Source organism: Streptopelia decaocto, assembly GCF_964273445.1.
Source record: "Streptopelia decaocto genome assembly, chromosome: 3".
Taxonomy (NCBI): domain Eukaryota; kingdom Metazoa; phylum Chordata; class Aves; order Columbiformes; family Columbidae; genus Streptopelia; species Streptopelia decaocto.
In genome coordinates this window covers 55,808,329-55,825,675 of record NC_138656.1, presented here as the reverse complement: position 1 = coordinate 55,825,675, position 17,347 = coordinate 55,808,329, and the positions used below count along the sequence as shown (strand labels likewise).

At 40.8% G+C, this 17,347-nt stretch overlaps 1 protein-coding gene across 4 annotated transcripts in view; it reads right to left on the bottom strand.

Annotated features, from left to right (window-relative positions):
• Positions 1-17,347, bottom strand: part of SCAF8 (SR-related CTD associated factor 8) — a 120,937-nt gene that overhangs the window by 30,431 nt on the left and 73,159 nt on the right. The window contains exon 21 of one of the 4 annotated variants that reach the window (XR_014183793.1): positions 16,122-16,185. The exons of the other annotated variants lie outside the window; for them this stretch is intronic. The gene's annotated coding sequence lies outside the window, so the exon portion shown is untranslated. The remainder of the gene's footprint in view (positions 1-16,121; positions 16,186-17,347) is intronic. 4 annotated transcript variants of the gene reach the window in all.

Here is a 17,347-nt window from a genome sequence, read left to right as displayed (position 1 = left end):
CTATTTTTAAACATCTGCAAGGCTGAAGTTTCCACTAATTCTCCCTAAACAACCTATTCTGCAGCTACATTCTTCCTTGCCACCTACATTTTATTTTCCCAATGATTATACTAAATGATCCTTGTTAAGATCGAAGCCTATTAGTGTTTTCTTGTACCAACAGCATACATGGCAGCTAAATCCCTTCCTCTTCAGAGTCACCCACTGCTATACGAAGGCTGCTGTCATCTCTTCCTTTCCTCTGCTCACCTCTAGACTAAACAACCCTTCAACCTTTCCTTGAAGATCCATGTGTTTTAGATCTTTGAGCCCAGTTTGCTCTCTTGTTGGATCCTACCTGAGATGCAATTCCTGCAAGTGGGTAAAGCTCTTCCACTGAGGCCTTATCAGTGCTGAGGAGAACAAAATAATTACATTTTATGCTTTATTACTCCCCTTTCTAGAGCCCACAATAGTGCTGGCCTTGTTTGCAGTAGCAGAACTTCACTGATGCATGTTCAGCTTGGGATCATTATGGCACCAGGTCTTTTCTGTAGAACTGCTGCTTGGCCAGTTTCTTCCTGTCTGTATTTATGTGCAGCTGATTATGTCGAGCTATATGTACAGTTCTGCATTTGCTCTAATTTCACTGCTGGAAAGCTGATATTTTCTGGGCTATTCTACAACTTTATCAAGGTCATTTTCAACTGCCTTGCCTCCAACACACTTGTTCTGCTCTACGAATTTATTAAGAGTACTTTCTAACCTTTCATCCAAGCTGTCAGTGAGAATACTGAACAGAACCAGAACAAGGAAAAACACTTGCAGAACTGCACTTAATGGTGTATCATTAAGAACTACTCTCTGTGTATGCTTTCCAAATCATTTATGCACTCACATAATAATAATTTATTCTAGCCCAGTTTCCCTAGCACACATGAGAATAATAACAACTGAAATATTTTGCCATGCAGTCTTGTTCAAATAGAACAAATAATGCTAGTAAATATCTTTTAAAATGAAGTACTGTATACATTTACTAAAATTAAAGCATTATGGAGAAAAGATTTCAAGTGACAATACAGTTTTCATGAAAACTCATTTTACATGCATATAGCTACTTTTATGAAGTATGTGCTCTACTGGAATTTTGCTCAATTTAGGCTTAATTGAAGTCTTTCATAGCCTCTTAAGATTGCATTTTGTTCAGTAGAAACCTCCACTTAGAAAGCAACAAAGACATAACACTACGATACCTCCTTTGGAAATAAATCAGTTGCACAGCTTCACAAAACTCCAAGCTGCAAAATTACTGTTTACTATTTATCTTGCATAAGTTCCTGATCAGAAACATATCAGATGAGGACTGCTACAGGACTGATCATACTGAGCCTTTCAAAGAAAGGATTACCACTTACATTAATATTTACGGAGATACAAGCCAATTCCACAAATATAGGAGGCACAGACCTCTCTTCTTACATATTTTGGGTTATTCAGCAGACCTTTCCTGCTTCTCACTCTATGATATATTCTGTTTATGCTATTTAAGCTACTCACAAAAGTGAAATAACTTGCTTCCTGAGACGGAGACAGATCACCCAGTTCCTCCTAGTGACGTACAATATTGTATTTTCAGTTCCGGACTGGAAAAACTGGAGGCCAGCAGAAGTTGGAATATAAACTAGTCACTAAACACAACACAAAGCCTACCTTCAATGAACAAGAAATGTTATTTGATTTGACATTTAGGGATACATCCCATTGGCTTTCCAGTGAAAAGAGGGTTTGACTTTCCTTTGAAAGATATGAGGTTACAGGGCGACAGCAGCATAACGAGTACACACAGATACTTCTGACTTTCTCCAGTGGAAAAGAAGGAAACAGGAGAAGGAAAGATGGACGAGTCAGCCTGACCCAGGACTGCTTGTGATGTACAGCTGCTGTCTGACCGCTGAGGCAGAGAAGGATTCCCACAAAAAACACAGTTGTTACAGGAAGTCAGAAGTCCTAAGGTTGAGATAAACCAGATGTCTGTGCCTCTCTGAGAACAGCTCGAGGGATTTTAAATTATAAAGATTTAAGAGATTTCATGGAGAATTGTAGACATCCAGATACCAAAATTACCTTTGTCTTTTTGCCAGTCAGCGCTAGGATTTCCAGCCTTCCCTGGGAACAAGACTTTTGCTAACAAGGAAAGGGAAAGACAGACAAACTGCTCAGTCAGAAACACAGCTGAGAGAAAACCCAGGCAGCAGTTCACTCAGGAGCAGAAGACCTGATACCCTGTTGACACGGAAAGAAGTACACGTCACTGTGCCCTTGTGGCCAGGAAGGCCAATGGCATCCTGGGGTGTATTAGAAGGGGGGTGGTTAGTAGATCGAGAGAGGTCCTCCTTCCCCTCTACTCTGCCCTGGTGAGACCCCATCTGGAATACTGTGTCCAGTTGTGGGCCCCTCAGTTCAAGAAGGACAGGGAACTGCTGGGGAGAGTCCAGCACAGGGCAACGAAGATGATTAAGGGAGTGGAGCACCTCCCTTATGAAGAAAGGCTGAGGGAGCTGGGTCTCTCTAGTTTGGAGAAAAAGAGGCTAAGGGGGGACCTTATTAATGTCTATAAGTATATAAAAGGTGAGTGCCATGAGGATGGAGCCAGGCTCTTCTCACTGGCAAACAGTGATAGGACAAGGGATAATGGGATCAAGCTGGAACACAAGAGGTTCCACTTAAATTTGAGAAGAAACTTCTTCTCAGTGAGGGTGACGGAGCACTGGAACAGGCTGCCCAGGGGGGTTGTGGAGTCTCCTTCCCTGGAGACATTCAAAACCCACCTGGACATGTTCCTGTGCGACCTCACCTAGGCGTTCCTGCTCCAGCAGGGGGATTGGACTAGATGATCTTCTGAGGTCCCTTCCAATCCCAAACATACTGTGATACTGTGATGGCGACTTCTCTCTTAAAAGATCATCATCCTTCTCTTCGTGATCCAGAAACAAAGTCTGCTCAGCCTGTCTACTTTGCAGGCAAGGAAAAGTGAACTGCAAAGGGGTGAACCCTGCTTTTTGTGCACCAGCATCATGACAGTCATTCCCTGTCAGAGAAAGCGGGACAAGGAGGATCGCGCCGTCCTGCGCGGTGGTTGAACCATCCTGTCTCTATGTGGATATGCAGATCTTGCCTACAATCAGGCAATGGGCTGCACGTGTTTTGAAGAGCCCTGAGCTCTAACACGTGGATAGGATACTGCTTTGTTCCTCCAAGAGCACTGAAACCTGTATATGAGGTCATCTGAGTGAGTTTCCCAACCCAGAAACATGGATCTGATGATATCCCTCTGGGGAAAAGCAAGGAAGAGAAGAGGCATTGGCCTGATGGCACCAGCTGGGTCCTGCCACCACAGTGGGACTCATCTCACAAGCCCAAGGGTAGGGACAAGCTGAATGCAGCCAGAGCCTGTGATATATGAGACAAATTTGGGCACAATGTCAGAGGTGCAGCCCATCTGCAGCCAAAAGAGACAAAGTGGATGGGTTGATATTACTGTGACCGGAAACCACCTAGGCTGGAAATAAAGACAATTCCTCTGCAGTGGTCCAAAACCCTTGTATAATATTGCTGCATGTTTTTGAAACATCCAGTACATTATTTTCCTGGGTAACTGCTGCTTTTCCATGGTGGCTAAAGTTGCACTCAGAGATGCAGTTCCAGTGCACACAAAATCTCTTCTGACACCTCAGACAACATGTAGGGGAACTGCTCCAGTCATGTGCAATGGGTTGGGATTGGGTACCCAAGGATGGGACTCATCTGTGCTTAGGGGTCTAGTGGCTTTTCAGATGACCTGAAGGTTTCCTGCCCTATCAGCATGGGGACCCTCAGGACATCTTTAATGGCACTAGACGCTACTGTTGAGGCAAACAAACCCATGATATCTAGAGCCAGTCAGTGATGAGAGGAGAATTTGTCCCAGGCTCAATTAGGTGTCTAACACCAGGGGCAGGAGCAGCCATGAGGGGTGTGTGGGTGTCTCACCCCCACTATTTAGTGCTCACTCTTCACGACAGAGACAAACCAGTCAGCTCTGCATTGTAAATCTTTGCAAGGGCAAAGTGAAGCGAGACGAGTCCCATGCATTTTTTTCAAAAGTAGAAAGAAGAATCTGTATATAAAGCAGTGTAATGTTGGCATGTTGATTGACAGAGGGAAAATCAGCAATGCTCAGTGTACTTAAGACTTAAGGTTACCAAATAGGGATTAACGGCAAATGTAAAATTTTCCTGATGTTATCAAGCAGAATAAAACCTACATGATTTAACTGACTTTAAATTTCAGTGGAAGTATGTGAGTAGACTACTGATAATGAAATACCTCCATCTGTTTGTCCCTTGAAGTCAAATGTCTTAGCATTTACAGTAAGAAAATGCCGATGATTGTACATACTTGAATTAAATTACAATGCCCTTGTCCCTGATGTTAGAGAAGACTCTGTCAAGGTAATAACAATATTTGGAACATCACGTGATATTATATATTTGGGCGTCATATCTAAAGAAGCAGTAGGAAATTTGAAAATTATGATGGTGTTTTATACGACTCAATCCAAAGGTTTTTATGGGAAAAAATGAGTAGTGATGTTCAAAATCTGAGTTGCTGTATTATTTGTGTACCTGTATATAAAAATATTTTTATAGCTTTTTTTTAAACAAATTAACAGGCAAACATTAAGGAGAATTATTAGAATTCATCTAAGAGTCTTGATATCATAAAGATACCAGGGATAAAAGTATAAATGGAAGCTACAATGTGCTAAATTCAAATTACGCTTAATTACAATGGAAAACAAAATCTCTGAACTTTTAAAGAATTTAGTTAGAAATATATTTTAAAAAGAATAAGGATCTTCCACTTTAACAATCATGTTAAACGGTTTAAAATATGAAAAAATCCCAGACTAGACAGAAATAGTAACATATACTATTCTTTAAAACCACTTAAAATCATCACAAAAAAATCCTATATGACACAATTAAAAAAATTGCTTAACTTTAAAAGCTTTTCTGCATTGAATATAGTGGTGTATGTGATATCTGTCAGACATGAACAGTCCAGTGGCACACTGCATTCTGTAGTTAACACTGATGAGGGTACCAATTTAAAATCCAGTTGCCAGTCCTCAAAAATACAGATTGGGACCCAGCAACTTTTTGTGGGAGTGGGTGAGTTCTGTGCTGGAGGGTGAATTTCACAGGCTTGCAGCAGTTTCCCTGGCCTGTGACTGAAAATGCATGTACTGCACTGCATAAGCCAACAACTGTAGCCACCTCTGACCTCTTCACTTCCTCCCCCTCCTTTCAGGAACGCCTGTTTTGTTGTAGGGTTTTTTGTTTTGTTTTGTTTTGTTTCTTCCCCCTCCATATCTTCCTCCAGCAAGAATTCTGTAATCCAAACTATATCCTCATTGCAGTTGTACAAACTCCAGCCAAACTCAGTCCTCGGCTTTATCAAATCCAGTGTTGTCAACTCGGGAGAGTTTCTTGTGAGCTCCATGATGTGAAGTTTTTCTGTAAACCTTCTTTTGAAGAAAGCTGCTCACGTGAGAATCTGAGTGTTCATATTTTAGTTTATGTTTGTATGCTCATAGATGCGAGGAAAGGTGGAAAATGTGATTTTAGGTGCTGATAGGCTCAGAAGAGGCTGAAAAACCAAGGCAAAATAAAAGGGATTTCCAGAGCCTTAATTTTAAGATTTCAAGATTTTAAAGCCAGTCTCATAATTTTTGAAGGCACAATTTTTGAATGTTTGACATTTGCAAGACAAGAAACATCCAAATCTGCTGTCTTCCAGCTTTGCAGGCTGAAGCAGTTACCCTGCCCTGCCTGGCCATGAGGGAGACAAAGATTTATGTTTCGTTTGGGGTTTGTCTATACAGTGACGTGACTGAATGGTGACCACAAGCCAACTCTTGACATACTTGCTAGAATACTTCATCTAAGTTTAAACCAAACAGTGTTCATTGGGGTGGCTGCAGTATGGCAGAGTGGGTAAGCTGGAAACAGTAACAACACCTCAAGGTGTTAACGAAGAGCAGCCTTAATCTCTCCTCAGCCGGGCCTGACTGCGGGAATGCTTCTGGTTTGCTTCAAGGCAAAGGTACATCCATAAACCCAGCAAGGACAGTTCAAGTGAACCTTTTAGTGCTGCGCTGAAGCAGGGAGGATGGGCTCACAGTATCAGGCAGTGCCGAGAGCTGGTACCCATGGTGAGAGCCTCCCCACCACACAGCTACACATCCCAGGAGAAAGCCGGGACTTGCCTGCAGGACTGCTCCTGTGCTGCATCAGTCCTGTGGGATAAGCCTTAAACTAACCTGGACCTCTTCACCCTGCAGGGCAGGGCAGCCTATGTGTGGCTGTGTCTGATTTAGGGGGCTGTTTGCTAGCAGTGCCCAGGTGAATGGAATTTGTCCCAAACTGTTGCTTTTAGCCTGAGACAGCAGGGACAGGGAGTGCTCGCTGTCGGCACCTCTCTTGGCTGACAGGCAGGTCAGGTGTTGCTGCCTCCCAGTTGTGGAGCTGGTGCATTCCCATAACTGGTCACACTGGGACATAGTAGGTAAAAAGTCATTGCACAATCACTGAATATCAGCTGGCATCAGCTAACAAATTGTTCGCCAGCAGCACAGAGCAGCTCCCTGTACTGTCTCACAGCACTAACTGATGGTTGGGCTTCCAGCAATGTGGAAGAAGCAAGCTGAAACCCAAATCAGCATCCCTACCCTGAAATGGACTTGAGCTCTTACACCTCACCAGCATTTGTCAGGCTGTATCACGCCAATGGCTTCTGGATATCCCAAGACAACCAAAATCCCTAGATTTTTCTTCTCTCTTACAGCCGATGTGTCATCTTGTTTTTTCACTATTGCATCCACCTCAGTGAATACCTACAAATGTCTGGTTCCCAAAGGCCATCTCAGGAGCATACAAAACTTTTCATAGTCCTTTGCTATGTGGAATAGGAGGAGTGCAAAGCAGGGGAATAGGAGAGAGAAAAGTCTTTGCGTGTGGGCTCCTCCTATTACTTTCCATTAACTGACTAAGCTTTATCCTAAAAGTTGTTTATTCTTTTCTTTTTTAATGTCCTTTTGCTTACTGTTCCAGAAATTCATTGCTCTGATGGCTAGAATATATTTTTCTAATTTGCAGCTTACATTTATTCATGACCAATTTGTATCCCTGAGGTTTGTGTCTACAATAAGCAGATTTTCTGGCTTTTTTTCGCATGTGTGCTACTTGAAGGCAGCTAAAGAGACCATGAGCACAGTCTCTTTCCCAGATTTTCTTTCACTAGATTAAGTTAACATCTGTCACCATCCTTTTGCCTCTTAGTTTTCTTCTTCTTTCCCTAGTTTGCCTCTGAGTCTTCCAGTTTGATTTAATCTTTCTTTAACATGAGTGATGAGACACACTTGATCCTATAGAGACCTGTTCAGAAGCCTGGCTCACAGTGTCGCTTGGGAGGCTGTTCTGAAGGGCAAAGAAGTCCAGGAAGGCTGGACATTCTTTAAAAAGGAAATATTAAAGGTGCAAGAGCAGGCTGTCCCTGTGTGCCAAAAGATGAGCCAGCAGGGAAGAAGAGGATTCTGGCTGAACAGAGAGAGTTGTCTGGAACTCAAGAAAAATAGGAGAGTTTATAACCTTTGGAAGAAGGGGCAGGCAACTCAGGAGGACAACAAGGGTGCTGTGTGGTTATGCAGTGAGAAGATTAGAAGGGCCAAAGCCCAACTAAAACTTAATCTGGCTACTTCTGTAAAAGACAATAAAAATGTTTCTATGAAAACAGGAACAACAAAAGGAGGGCTAAGGAGAATCTCCATCCTTTATTGGATGCAGGGGGAAACATAGTGACAAAGGATGAGGAAAAGGCTGAAGTACTTAATGACTTCTTTGCTTTGGTCTTTGATAGTAAGACCAGTTTTCTCTGGGTACACATCCTCCTGAGCTGGATGACAGGGACAGGCAGCTGAATGAAGCCACAATAATCCAAGGGGAAATGGCTGGTGACCTGCTACACCACTTACATGTGTACAAGTCTATGGGTCTGGATGGGATCCATTCAAGGGTACTGAGGAAGCTGGCAGAGGTGCCCACCAAGCCACTTTCAATCATTTATGACCAGTCCTGGCTTATCAGGGAGGTCTCAGTTGACTGGAAGTTGGCAAACATGACGCCCATCTGCCAGAAGGGCTGGAAGGAAGATCTGGGGAACTACAGGCCTGTCAGTCTGACCTCAGTGCCAGGGAAGGTTATGGAGCTGATCATCCTGAGTGCCATCACGTGGTATGTCCAACACAACCAGGTGATCAGGCCCAGTCAGCATGAGTTTATGAAAGGTAGGTCCCACTTGACTAACTTGTTTAGTGGATAAGGGAAAGGCCACGGATGTTGTCTACCTGGACTTCAGTAAAGCATTTGACACCATTGCCCACAGCAGTCTCCTTGAGAAACTGGCTGCTCATGGCTGGGATGGGTGTACTCTTCGCTGACTGAAAAACTGGTTGGATGGCCAGGCCCAAAGACCTGTAGCGAACAGTCAAATCCAGTTGGTGGCTGGTCACAAGTGGTGTTCCCCAGGGATCAGTATTGGGGCCAGTTCTGTTTAATCTCTTTATCAATGATCTGGATGAAGGGACTGAGTGCACCCTCAGTAAGTTTGCAGATGACACCAAATTGTGTGTGAGTGTTGGTCTGCTGGAGGGTAGAAGGCCATACAGGGGGATCTGAAACAGCTGGATCATTGGGCTGAGGTCAAATGTTTGAGGTTTAAAAAGGCCAAGTGCTGGGTCCTGCACTTGGGTCACAACAACCCCATGAACACTCCAGGCTTGGGGAAAAGCGGCTGGAAAGCTGCCTGGTGGAAAATGACCTGGGGGTGCTGATCAACAGCTGGCTGAATATGAGCCAGCAGTGTGCCCAGGTGGCCAAAAAGGCCAACAGCATCCCGGCTTGTATCAGGAATAGTGTGGCCAGCAGGACCAGGGCAGTCATCATCCCCCTGTACTCTGCACTGGTGAGGCTCGACCTCAAATACTGTGTTCAGTTTTGGGCCCCTCACTACAAGAAAGACATTGAGGTGCTGGAATGTGTCCAGAGAAGAACAATGAAGCTGGTGAGGGGCCTGGAGCACAAGTCTTACAAGGAGCAGCTGAGGGAACTGGGGCTGTTTAGCCTGAAGAAAAGGAGGCTGAGGGGAGACCTTATCCCTGTCTACAACTACCTGAAAGGAGGTTGTAGCATGGAGGGTGTTGGTCTCTTCTCCCAAGTAGCAAGTGATAGGACAAGAGGAAATGGCCTCAAGTTGCGCCAGGGGAGGTTTAGATTGTATATTACGAAAAATTTATTCACCAAAAGGGTTTTCAGGCATTGGAACAGGTTGCCCAGGCAAGCAGCGGTGTCATCATGCCTGGAGGTGTTTAAAGGACATGTAAACGTGGTGCCTAGAGACATGGTTTAGTGATGGACCTGGCAGTGATAGCTTAACATTGGACTTGATGATCTTAAAGGTCTTTTTCCAACCTAAACAATTTTATCGTCTATGACAAAGGTACTGATAACTTCACTATCTCTCCTGGAGATACGTTGCTTGATACATCCTAAGATAGCATTTTAACTTTTTTTTTTTTTAAAACACATCTGTGTTACATCAATGGCTCAGAGACATCTCACAGCTAATAAACATACTTTGGTTTGCCCTCATTTTACTGTCTCCAAAAAAGTAATTGCAGAAACTGTGTTTATTTTTTTAAATGCCTGACTTTATATTTGTACTACTAAATTTCATCCTGGTCTTTCAGCATCTCCTTTGGCTGAAAAGTACCCATCTGCAGCTGCCCGCTAGGGATTTACCAGTCTGCAGAATGAATCTGTTTGCTGTGTCTACATGCCCCTCTGCTAAGAACTGTGTCTTCTGCCTGGCTTTAGGTATGCGGTGGAAACCATCAGCTTCCTTCCCACATGCTCTTTGCAGTTCTCAGTCTGCAGGGGAAACACCATTTCCAATAGCCGCAGTGCAGGAATTGCCTCTCTGGTGAATTAGAAATGTATGAATAGCCATGAAAGGTGAACCTTGAAATCTAGAGTTTCTCTTAAACATCTAAAAATTGCCTGAAAATATCCCTATGCATTTACATGTAATTATTTATATTTGGCTTTAATTAATCCCTTAAATAACTTTATTTTAGGTACAAGTTATGATCTGTCACTACTTGTGGCTTCTCTGTGACCTTAGCTGCTGTTGATCAGAAAGCCAATACTTCCAGTGCTGATTCTATCTTGTCGGGCCTGGCACTAAAAATATTTTGGCACCTTTACTTAAAATTTATAAATTTATAAACAGAATGCCTCTTACTCTTATAATCTTGTTATTCTAAAAATATGTCTGTATTGATGGTAGATCTGTCCAGCATTAAACAAGCAGAAGATGCTCTTCCTGTAGGTCATTTTCTTCCAGATCATTAGCTCAGTTTTCTAGTCAGCTGTCTCTCTGCAAATTCTAAAAACATTGGTTGAATCTATATTGGTGTTGCCACACATCCAGTTCAGTTATTCCAATCAAATACCACAACATATAAAAATACCTCAGATAATCATTATGGAATGACAGAGCACCAGGACAGAGGCAAGATTCTTGTGCCTGTTGAAGACTATTGGCCACTATTATGCCAGCTATGGTCTCTCACTGACTTACTATTAAATCCATACTAGAGGTTTAACTGGGTGAACTGTTCAATAGCTTTTGTTTTTGCATTCACTCATATTACATTTCAGACACTTTTGAATGCCTAAAACTAGCTCTTAAAATAAAATTAAATTTTTACTATCCTCCATAATAAAAAAACTAAAATAGTTCTATATAAATAATTACGATAATTAGGAAAATGCTTAAGTAAGCAGTATGTTCACACTACTGCAATAATCAAAAGAAATCTTAATGGAGAAGACAAGAGAATTTATTTTACCAGTGTCTGAGCCTACCTTTCCCTTCTAAATACAGACCAAGAAGTCTTCATGTCAACACAGAAACTTCTCCATCACTACTATTCTTCTCCATTATCTCTGATGAACAAAGACTTTGAACTCTTTTTTAAACAATGGTAGTTGCATTTGCTTGATATCACTGCTTTTAAAATGATCCCTTTTGCCATTTCTAAAATCCCATGAAGTTCCAAAGTTGTCAGGCATTCAATATTAGGTCCTTAAAAATCTAGCATTTTCGTACATGCTATTGTCAGTGGAAACTATTTTTTCAAGAAATGGGAAAAATAAAGTAAAATTCAACTTCAGTTGTGCAGAAACAATATTTTTTTTCCTAAAAGAGACAGTCACTAGAGCTAGAGTCTTTGTTCCTCAGATCCATCATAGACCACCCAACCTACAGAAAGTTATCTATCAGCTCCAGTCAGCAGAGGAATGCCGCCTGCTCTGGATGCCAGGGATCTCCAGAGAGCAACGTAGCCAAATTCATATCATTCCTGTTCACCAAAGGATTTAAACCAGAAATATTCTTCCTAAGTACTATAACTTTTTTTTTTTTTTTTTTTACTCTAACTACCACCAACATTTCTGAAGAGATCTGATATTATGCAGTATGAAAATAAATTAATAAGTTGTTTGTGGCAGAGGAAGATAAAGAAACTTCAGAGGATAGTTGATGTCTAACCAGATTAAGCTGTTAAGAATATTAAATTCAAAAATATTCTCAAGACCCTTAGTTTTGCCTTGAAGACATACTCTGTTTCTTCTTTTGAACAAAATTCAGCGCAAAGGAAAATTCCTTTACTGTAAGCAAAGCTCTTAGTAAATAAAACAAGACTTTGCAATAAAAGGTGTTTAAGATACACTAGAAAGATCTAAATGACAAAATAGCATTGAAAAACAAACAAAAAAATCAAAAAACCAAACCAACAGCAACAAAAAGCCACCAACAATCAGGAATGAAAAAATAGTAATTAATTTACTAACTGTTAGGTTGTGCTCTGTGGCTCATAGCACTAATAGAAAAATCTTGCTATCAGTATTTCATTAGTAACTCTGCTATTATAAAATGAATCAGCATGTATTTTTTTTCTCTAATTGTAGAACATGTGATATAAATAGCTGGAAACACATAGGTACTGCAGAGAAAAAACACATCTAACCAGAAGTAAATACATACAATATAATTGAGATAATTGAGTGAGAAGACTTATTCAATCCAAAGAAAACTTTATCCCCATAGCTATGTTAATTATTGAATTCCTAAATATGTGGGCATAAGACTGGGGAAATATAATATTCACCTTCAGTCTATACTTATTATATTTCTTGACCAGTTTCAGTCTAGGAAAATTGAGTCTGGTGCCTTTAAATACAACTTATTTGGAGATTCCTAAGAATGTGGAAGACTTTCCAAAAATGTCATTTGCAAAGTTCTTTTTTTTTTTCTTTGTGAGTGCAGTGTTGCCAAATATTTTTACCAATAAAGAAATGCTATTTCAGCTGCATTTGAGCAGAGTAATAGTGGTAGCTAATGGTCTATTCAGTTAATCATAGTTATTCACTCCCTGGAAATGCCTCAGAATATAATAAATGTTTTGTTTTCTTTGTGGACTCTTAAATTACAGGCATTATATAATACCCAAGATATATAACCTATCAGTACCAATACAAACTGAATCCAAAACCACTCCTCCAAAATAATTCTAATATTTGGAGCCTCCAAAGAGAGAAAAATGCTGCTGTTACCCACAGAGCTACTGAAATAGCACTCATAGCAGGGTAAGAAATAGCTATTAAGAAAGTTCTGGTCTAGCTAAAATGTGGCTGTTTGTCATCCATTTACAGAAGTCTGAAATAACTTTTACAGAACAGCTTTTAAACAAAGAAAACAAGAAGCATGCTCAAATAGCTGAACCACACACATCCTTTCCCAAACGAAAAAAAGGCTGCTGATGTGGGGCTGCAGTTTGGCCCATAAGAGACAGATCAACCATAAGGTTATAACTCTGAGACCAACACTCGCATTGGGTGTTCTGCCATAAAGAGTTTGGGTTTGTCTTCTTCACTATATTTATATATATATATATATATTTTTTTTTTTTTTTACATTCATATAGATTGCAGAAGTCTTTGTCAGATTTAGCTCTACTTTGCTGCGCAGGGAAGATTACATTTATTATGCTGCATGGTGACTACCTGTCACAAGGGTAAGGTCGTAGCTGGTTATACCTCATCTCTTTGTGGCTGCCATTACACTGATGAGGCACAGAACCCATTGTAGGTTCCTCAGGATGTTTCTTTCAGGTGTATTTTACAAAGCTGCAGAATACATTTTAAAGCAACGTTAGGCTTCCATTTTTAGGCTCAGTTTTTAGCTGCAATTGCTTTGCAGAAAGGATTAGATTGGTAGCTCATAAAAATATTCCCCTGAATAGTTCAAGCAGTGAAGACAACCAAAACAGTGTTCTGTTGGCTTCCTGGATGAAAGAACTCTTCCATGAAAGCACACAAAAGCTCAGGCTTTCAAAAGTAGAATACAGACAAAGTTTGGGATTGAACACCTCTTATTTCTCCTGGAGAAAAAGATACTCAGGTATTTGCTGAAGAAGTAATCTGGCAGGCCATAAAGTGATAAAACACATTGCACAGGTGGTGGTGTTCTAACTTTAGTTTTGTAGAAGAACTGTTAAGAATTTAGAGATGAAAAGAAAATCAAATGAAAGTGATTAGAAACCATGAGATTTCCTGGTTCCTAGGAAAGGAAGAGCACACAAATGCTGGGTGAGTGCAGGGAACGCATCTGCAGCCAGCTCCAGGGACTAACCCAGGACACCCCCAGGCAAAGGCAATCCAGGGGTGGGAGGGTTCAGATGAGAGGACAAGTTTACAGAAGGGCAACGCTAAAGGCACAGCAGCCAATTAACCCAGAACAGAGTGAGTGAGCAGTATGCTATGCCAGGAGATGTTTAATTACCTTAATGCCCCAAAGGAGTAATTTAAAAGCTATCAGTAAGTACCCACAGCTTAGCATGTTGGGAGAACTGCAAAAAATTCACAATGCAAAGACACAGGGAAAAGAAAGAATGAGAAGAATAAGAAAAAAACCTTGCAAATACCTTAGAAAAAGCAATACAGCATAGAACAACATTGCTAGTTCAAAATAAGCTCTGCCTGAGAGAATACTGGTGCCGACACCTGGAGCTCCGCACAGGCTAATTCAGCATCTGAGCATTGCCTCTGGTGGCTGAAGTGTCAGCTACCTTGGGTCGCTGAACACCGGCAGAGTGACAAGCAGAGAAAAGTTTGAGTACGTCCTACAACATAACTCCTGCTTGCTCACCAGAGAGGTGGGCACAGCCAAAGACGTTTCATCAAGTTTTTCAGAGCACGGGAGTTGTAATTCTGATGCCTTGTGTATTTGAGGATCTTTGGTGATAAAAGAGATTTGTAAAATCTGACGCGATATAAAACGGGGTGATGTTTCAGGCAGTTTACAAGATTGGATTAGAATTCACTGTGATAACAGTAATTTGGATAAATGTTCTGAAATTAATGCATTAGATCCATAAAAAGAAAAGCAAATTACCATAGAATGATAATTTAAATGCACAAGTATAGAAAGGAAGCTTGCTAGGCAATTGAACTGCAAAAAGGATCTGCAGGGGAGTTATAGCGGTCTGTAAACAAATTATAAATCAGGATGATATCCAGTTGCAGTAAAAGGCAGCCTGATATATACTCATAGTAATATTGTAAAGAAATCAAGTAATTATTCTTCCCCTACTAGCAGTGGCAAGGCCCTGACTGCATTAGTGTCCCGCTTTGCCTACCAGGCTGTCAGAGGAAGGAGACAGTTGGATGGAGTCCAGGTAAAAGCCACAAAAAATGATAAAAGATGTAGAACAAGGGAAGGCTGAAAGAATTAGATTGTTTAGTCTAGAAAAAGTGAAGACTAAGAGAAGACATGATAACATATTCAAAATATGTAAAAGTTTGTTATGAGAAGAGGACTGTGACTAATTGTTCTCCATGTCGATCATACATAAAACAAGAATTATTATGCAGTTGCAGAGAAAAGCTTTCTAATGCAAGGATGATCAGCCTACCAGTAGGTTATCTACAGGTATTACATGTAATGATGTCACCGGAAGTGATGGCAGAGATTGAGACAAACACCTGTCAAGATGAAAGATGATATGCTTGATCCTTCCCGAAAGCAGGCACACAGCCTGGGTGATCCCGTGCGAGTTCCCATCCAGCCTTATGCCTCATGCTTAGCCATAGAAACAAGGCACAGATCAGAGCTTTCCATCAAAGAGACTAAAAACCATTATGTGCATGACTGTCATTTGTCTTGAGATGCTTGCCAGGACGGATGGAGCCTGCAGGATAAGGGATAGATCTCCCAAATCCATTTCACTAATTAATTCAATTGGCTGTAAGTAGCAGAGAGAACCCGCTTATTCACCACTGTGCACTCTTTGACTTGTTTAACTTGGTCATACCCAGGCATAATTTTATTTACTCCAACTTAGCTGCTAACAGCCCTTTTCACTGGTGGATAGGGATGGACACAGAATAATTAGGTATACGCTGCTGTGCAGCCATTGGAGAAATGAGTTGAACAGGCTTTAAAAGAAAACTACAGCGTGTGCAACCAGAGTGCAGAACTAAACATTTCCATGCTACCTTGTCAGTGTTTTAGCCTTAAACAAAATTACCTCTAAAAACAAACTATTCTCCATTAAAAACAAACAAACAAATAAAATGGAGGGTGATGCAAACATAGCCAAAAGCCTGCTCTTACGCTTGATCACTTGTAAAGAATGGATAACATACTGCATATGTGGAAACTTTTTCCTCACATGATAATGTAGACTATAGATCTTGCCCTAGAAAAATCAAATTCATGCATAAATAGAATTAAACAGATCCTATCAATTACTCAGTTGTTCTTTCTGCTTTCCTGCCAAGCCTAACAGCTTTCTGAAAAAGTTCCTTAAGGTAGAATAACAAAAAAGTTCATACTTCAATGATTTTTAATGATGATTTACATGATTTTCCTACTACGATGTCAAAATTACTGTAATTACATTAGGTTTTACTTACAAATGTATAGAACTAAGGAAACTGTACCGTTCACAGAAATTCAGATTTGAATGTTTAATGGTCCCTGCAAGAAAAACAAAACAAAACAAGAACAATATAAAAGAAGTAGTAGAGTACTGATACAGAAACGTTTGTAATGCAACATCCTGATTACCCTCTATTTATTTTCAAATGTAGTGAGATAACATTAACATTTGATTCCCTAATGCCCTTTAAAATTTATTTAAATTTAACAATTGTTTTCAGCCTTAACCACTTCTGGGGGGTGCACCTGTAATTCTAAAAATGACCTAAAAAACAACAGTTGTAAGAACTATTCTGTCCTTTGATTCCTCAGTCACTCTAGAGACTCTGCAGTCCACATGTGCATGGGTAACGATGACTCACAAAGGAGAATAACTCTGAAGGTGAGTTCTTTATACAATGGTGTAGCTAAGTGGCACATGACCAACTCCTATAAAATGCCTGCTTTTCTTAATTTTGTAAGACAGACCTTTTGGGCACCTACTTCAATCTCTCCACGGGATGCCAGCACCAGCTAAATGCTATGTATGTAGTAAATATTCCTCTTTCTGCCATGTACCCTGTCATCTTTAGATTGCTGCAAGTTGAACAATTGTTACAGACATTTATGGTGGCATAATCGCTGAAGAAACTACCCTAACTAGAGACTGAGGATACCGAAAAGAAACATGAGCTTCCAAAGACAGAAAAGTTGCCCGTAACTTCCCAAATTACATCAACGCATCTTATCCTTGTCTTTCCTAACCAGTTCAGTCGAAGTCTCTCTGAAAGCACGCAGGACGTTACATGAGAAGGCATCACAAAACCTGCTGTTGCCAGCAGTGGCAGTAGGGCCCAAGTCTGTTCCTAGCACTTCTGTTACAAAACCTGACACATACAAAAAAGATCCTCAGCTAAAAGATCACGCTCAGAAGAGAAAAGAGGAAGAACTGAAAAAGGAAATATTGCTGTCATCCCTTTATCATGAATGGAAACCCAAGACACTGAGACATGAAGCAATTTGTTCAGTATCACATTGCAAGCCTACAGTAAACCACATGAGATCTTAACTTTAGAGCGCTCAGTCCAGCTCCCATTAAGCTGTAATTCATATAATGGGTAATATTATTGTGGATTAGTGATATATATAAGACAGGGTGTCAACAGAGATAGAAATGCCTGATTCCCCTGATGATTCTGAAATTGTATTGTTGATAAATCAT